We start from the raw sequence: 6,201 nt of genomic DNA on the forward strand, positions 1-6,201 counted from the left end.
GGGGGGTGGGGAAGGGAGAGACCGGCCGCAAACCCCCAAATGTGAAACAGGTATCGTGACTTCTGCTCGCTCAAGTTGAAGAGAATCATGTTTTTTTGGAGCTATTATCCCCAAGGAGTCTCGAAAATGATCTGCAACATGCAGTGAAACTGACACGCCGAAAACATGCGTATTTAGGAAGTATTCCCGGCGTGGTTTGTACGTAGCCAAAACATTCTGTTTCTCTCAAGGGTAGAAAAAAAAGTCTGCACTCCAACTGCCTGCATTTGGAGAACACATTTATTAAAATGCCATTTTCCGTGGCTGTGTTAATGCGCGATCCGGGAGACGTTTCCTATTTGTACGCTACACCCCTGCTTGCGAAGGTCTACACCCTGTGGCACAACACCGGCGCTTGAGGAGGCCAGATGGCTAATTCTGAAAGAACTGTCTGCTTGATACCACCCAGGAAAGACTCAGACTAATTCACCCCTCATTGGGGCATATGTCTGTAGGTCGGAGAACATCTCTTTAAACACAGTCACATCCTGAAGGCTGCGCGTCGTCCTTGTTTCTTCCGAAGTTGACAAAATTCGATTGGCCTCGTTTAAATGGATTTTTTTTTTCAGTAGCATATAAGCAGTCCTCAGTTCCAAAAGGGAAGCTCGACTGGGGACTGCCGGCTAAGGTCACAAGGGAGAAAACACTCTTGCCGTCTGTCTTCGGGGCAACCGCGGCTAAGGCGGACGGTGTCTGGGGTCCCTAGTAAGGAGAATATTCATAGTGATTATATACAATCCGTTAGGATCGTAGCAGCTTTCACTTGTGTGCCAAACTGTAGAGTAACATTTGGCATCCACTTTTTCAGTGAAACCAAACAACACGATTTCAAGACGGCTATAGGCACTGATCTACACTGACGACACTCCAAGAGCTCAGAGAGGTGAATGAACGCGCCAAGTTCACACGACTGGTCTATGGAAGAGGCAGAACTCAAACCGGAAGGGACCTGCACGCAAAGCTTTGTTCTTAAAAACGGTGCTGGTCTGCGCCTTGCTCGGCTACCTGCATTCACACTTGGCTGACTTTGCGGTCACCCTTTCTTCTGTCCACTCGGGCCCGCCCAACACATAACCCTGTGCTCCAGAAGGGAGGCAGTGTACCCCTGGTCATTAAGAGTTGACGGGCTGGGGTCAGAATGCCTGGGTTTGAAACCTGGCTCTGTCATTTACCTACGGGGCGACCCTGGGCGTGCTTCCCGGCCTGTGAATGGGAATATGGGAGATTTCCACCTAATACGGTTGCTGTAAAAATAAAATGGGCGACAATATTTCAGTGTAGGATCGTTTTGGGTCCCTAGTGCCACCATGCAGTTAATGTGAGGGAGGGAAGGCAGGCAGGGAAAGAGGGAGTGGGAGGAAAAGAAGAAAAAAGAAACGCGAAGAGAGGAGGAAAGGACAGAGGAGAGGAGAGAGAAGGAAGAGAAAAGAAAAGAAAGGGAGGAAAAGGGAGACAGGTTGGAAGACAGAAAAGAAAGAACAGGGGAAAGAGAGCTAGGAAGGAAAGAGGAAAGAAAAAGAAAGAGAGGTGAGGCCAAAAGGAAAGAAAGAAGGAAAGAGAAAAAGGGAGAGAGAGAGAGAAAGGGAAAAGAAAAGAACGTCAAAGGAAGGGGACGTGTTTTACTCACTGGGTCACCACGGAAGGAGGGCCATTACCCACAGGCCATGGTGGAGCGAAGGAACGAGCATCTCAAGGCCTCAGACAAGCCTAGTGGGCAGCCTCTCCCACTGTTCACCGACTCAACACCCTTAGCGGTAACCCTCTTCCTGCACAGCCTCGTCCCCCGCAAGCTCCGGAGGCGGTGCCAACGGCTTCCCAGCCTCGCCGTCCTGCGGGGTGAAACCGTCCTGGCCCAGCCTTCTCCGCGCGGGTCGGGTCACGTGACCACCCCCGAGCCAATCACCAAGACCCAAGGCACACCGCCTGCCGATCGGCTTTCTGGCCTCACGCGCTTCACCCTTGCTCAAGAACCGAGTCCCACGGACTGCAAGGTAGAAGAGGGAACGATTCCGTGGAGGGACTTGGGGTGCAGTTGCCCAGAGCAGAACGCACGTGGCAGCGGCAGGTTGCTGTCTACCGTGGGCGAAACTTGCCTGCTGAGAGCGTACCCCCCCCCCCCCACCCCGCCCCATCCTTGACGATCCCTTGTTTTGGTGTCGTTAGTGTGGTTCCGGGACTTGAGCGCTTGGGTTTGACTCTTGGCTTCATCGCTGACTAGCTGTGCGACCCTGGACGGGCTAATCCACCTGTCTCTGCCTCAGTTTCCCTTGTGAATGGGGTCAGCAATCTAGCTTTCTCACCGATGGGCAAGTACTACCGTGTTCGGCCTAATGTGAACGCGTACTCGGCACCCAACACATTTTCGCCGTTGGATATTCAAAGATGCTTTGGTGAGCACCTGGGAGGCACCAGACCAGCTTGGGTGGGTGGGACACACTGGCGAACAAGACGGAACGACGGCAGAACCTTCGACCTCCTAGACCTAATATTCTCGGGCGGAAAGAGGCCGTGCCCAAAAGAATGAGACAGTCCCACGGAAGTTAGGGAGAAGCGGTATGGAGAAAAGAAAGCAGGTCAGGGCGGAGGGGATTTCAAGAGCAGCGGTAGTGGGGGGCACGTAAGCCCAAATTTGGAGGGTGCGGTGAGTGAAGCCAATAGGATATGGTGGAGTGGGGGGTATTCCAAGAAGGGGGGGCAGGCAGCGCGGAGCCCCCAAGGTAGGAGCGTGCCTGGAGTTTCCGCAGCAAGGGGACCAAGGTGGCTGGACAAGAATGGCTGGCTGGACAAGGTGGCTGGACAAGAGAGGACAAGAATTGGGAGATGTGAGGGGCGAGGCAAGAGAGGAGATCAGGAGGGGCCCCGGGGGCACCCCGGGGAAGACTCGGGATTTGCCTCTGAGGGAAGTGGGAGAGCGGATGTGACTTACTTTGTGCAGGGCTTGTGGTGGCCGCTGTGTTGAATGCCCAGCAGCTCTGGCTGTTATTGACTGACGATGTCTACATTTCAGTTCCGCAGTTGAGAAAGCAAGGGCGTTGTAAACTCGTTGTAAGGATCGCGGGGGGATCCTCCCAGAGCCAACCCGCCAAGGGGGGCTGCCCGGCTCTTATCTGAAAAATCGGATGCTCCTCCAATGCAGTATGGGTGCCTTTTCTCTGCCGAGCCTTTCAAAGAAACAGGACCGAGGGCCCGGCAGGTTCTGGATGTGTTAGCCTCATTCGATATTGTAAATGACTCCGCCTGATTTCGTTACCTCACTCTGTGCTGGGTCAGGTTTGGACTTTCTTTGCAGAGACGAGAAGAAGAGAAGGTCCCCTAGTTAGAAGTGTAGGACAAAGGGACTGTAACACCCGTTAGCCTTGCAGACAGTCCGGCCCGCTGCACGTTTGGGACGGAAATCCGGTGGAGACGGCTCAGAGGAGAAAGATGCCCACTGAAATGCTTAGGCTCCTCGTCTCCCAGAAACCATTAAGGCGTCTCATTTGCAGTTTGTCTGCAATCTTTTGGGCTCCATTGAAGCTTCCAGGTAGTGTCATCTGTTAAGGCTAATAAATCCCGTATGTTTGTTTTCCTACCTTTTGGTCTTTTTGAAACTTTGTGTTGTAAAGTTTGCTATTTATACAGAAACGTTGGCACAGATCATATCGTACGGTTAGGTGAATTTTCCCCGAAGTGAACAGCCTGATGTAACCAACACCTGCGGCCCATAGAACATTGCCGGGACCTCAGAGACCCAGTAGAAACCATTATTCTGACTTCTAATATGATAGAATAGGTTGGGCTTGTTTTTGTTTTTTTTTAACTTTATTTAAATGAAACCCTATATGAATTTTTGGATAGCTGTGTGAAATCCTCTATTCACTTTATACAAATGAAATTCTACAGAACATCTTTTGTATTAACTTCTTTTGCTTCTGTCGTTTGTGAGATTCGTCCGTATTGCGGGGGGTAACGATAATTCATTGATTTTTATCGCTATGTTCCATTTTATGACTATACTACCGTTTCTATAGCCAACTAACTGACAGAATTTGGAGTTGTTTCTAATTTCTTACTATCATAAATAAAGCTGCTCCCTGTATCTTTTGGTGAACATCATTCATGCATTTCTCTTGGGTACATAAGGCCTAGGATGGAAACGTCTGGGCCATAGGGGGTACATATGCTTGGGGTGAGTACATTGTGCTGAGCCGTTTTTTCTAAGTGGTTCCACCAATTGGACCTCTCTCCACAGTGTGTGAGAGTCCCCACTTCTCCACATTCTGGACAACGCTGGCATTTTCTGATTAGCCATTCTGATATAAAGGGGTAGCTCACCTTTCGAGTTTGCAAACGATTATCTTATCTTTCAACTATCAGACACTTTTTGGACTCCTCCTCTGTGCCGGGTTACTTCGGCAGACATCCGCACACACATCACTTTGCACAGCGACCTTACCAGGCTCAAAGGCTTTATCGGACTTCCCAGGATCACGCACGTACGGTCTCGGTTCGGCCAGGACATGGGACTTTCAAACGCCAAACCCGGGAGAGCCCCCGAACACGAGGCTGGTTGATAATCCTACAGCTAAAAGACACCAGAGCAAACATTTGGAGATTTCCTCACGTCAAGTTTTCTTCTCTACACATTACGCTCTCGCTGGTCCCTGGACCAGTGACATCAGCCTCGCTCGGGAGCCAGTAAGAAAGGCAGTAGCTGAGGCGCCGGCACAGACTGTCTGAATTCGAACTGGCCTTCCAGCAAGCTCCCCACGGGCTGTGTTTGTGCCCTCACAGTTTGCCAAGCACTGCTCTGTGCCAATAGCTCTCAAGCTTGGTTGCACTTAGGAGTCGCCTGGGGAGCTTTGCTGCTAACTGTGGCCCGGATCCCATCTCTGGAGGTTCTGATTTAGTTGGTCCGGGATGCGGCCTGGACAACGGGATTTTTCAAAGCCTCCTGGGCTGTCGCCAAGTTCGAGAACCGACACCGTCGTCTATGCTACGCAACCTTGGATGGTATCCCTTTGTTGTAGTCTTTTCCGGATGTTATAAGCAAGTTTGCGATCACCTTTAGCTGCACAGTGGAAAGAATTTAAAGACTTAGGTCGTCGTCTCGTTAGACAACACCCTCCCAGGGTGAGGCGCCCGGCACGGGTCTTTGCTTTTTCCGCCCATCCTTCTACCCTTGAATGAAAACCCTACAGCTCCCTTACGGTTCGGCGTGTAACTCACCCTGAGTGGATCTGATGGCCCGAGGAAGAAGAAAAAGGGCTCAGGCTGTATAACAGGTCAGAACTCAGTCACACAGACACCCTCCAACACCCACGTGCTTGACAACACAGGCAAAACAGCCAGGTCACTGACCATTTCTTCTTTTCATCCCAGTGGTCTGAGCTCACGTAGCTGCGACCCACTTAAAGGCTAGTCCAGGCTCACAGCCCGTGGGCCACAGCGGCTCGGGGAAACGCTAGGCCCGAGATCCCGCCAGCCTTTGCTCGACAGACCCTGATGATTCCTTCATGGGGTAGTTTCCCGGACATGCCCTGGTTTTCGTGTAAGATGATAAGGCCTCTGTGGTCTTTCACGTGCGGACCAAAGACTTCTGGATACTCGGATGAAGAAATCCGGTCCCAGTGAGGGCAAAATATTTACATGTTGATTTAAGCTTGTCCGTGAAGTTGGGGGTAAGGAACACTTCCATCGAGAGAAGGGAGAAACAAAGAGTTCGGCGCTGCAGTGGCCTTTCGATGGTACCTATTGAGGTAGAAGAGCTTCTTCCAGCACCTCCCCCCTTTCCCTTGGATGATTTTGGGGAATCCTCAAGTTCCTAGTACAAAAACAATTGATAGTGTGTTACCCTGTTGGGGTGTGTGTGTGTGTGTGTGTGTGTGTGTGTGCGCGCGTGTGTGTGTGTTTGGAGGGAGAGGGTCAGATACTACAACAGCTGTCTAAAAAGTAGAATCACATAGCTCATCTCAAAACACTTCCCTCTACCTACAAATGTTTCAGTCTGTTACGTTGTAACATTATACAAAGGGATTTCCAATTTGACTTGTTATTTGCTCATATCTGCAAAGGTTAGTGCGTTCTGTTTCCAAATATTGCTTTGGAACAAAAGCTGTACTGTGGTAAGTTTTGTAAGATGCAGTATTTTGAAAAGGCTTATAAATGCTGAGAAAAAATATT

At 50.6% G+C, this 6,201-nt stretch overlaps 1 long non-coding RNA gene across 1 annotated transcript; it reads right to left on the reverse strand.

Moving 5' to 3' along the window:
- Positions 1-260: 260 nt before the first annotated feature.
- On the reverse strand, positions 261-2,451 carry LOC144614600 (uncharacterized). The gene is made up of 2 exons (XR_013552462.2): positions 1,667-2,451; positions 261-741 (listed from the first exon to the last, which is right to left on the reverse strand). It is a non-coding gene; the product is annotated as an uncharacterized LOC144614600 (long non-coding RNA).
- Positions 2,452-6,201: the final 3,750 nt, after the last annotated feature.

Source organism: Panthera onca, chromosome E2 (genome assembly GCF_046562875.1).
Source record: "Panthera onca isolate mPanOnc1 chromosome E2, mPanOnc1 haplotype 2, whole genome shotgun sequence".
Lineage (NCBI taxonomy): Eukaryota > Metazoa > Chordata > Mammalia > Carnivora > Felidae > Panthera > Panthera onca.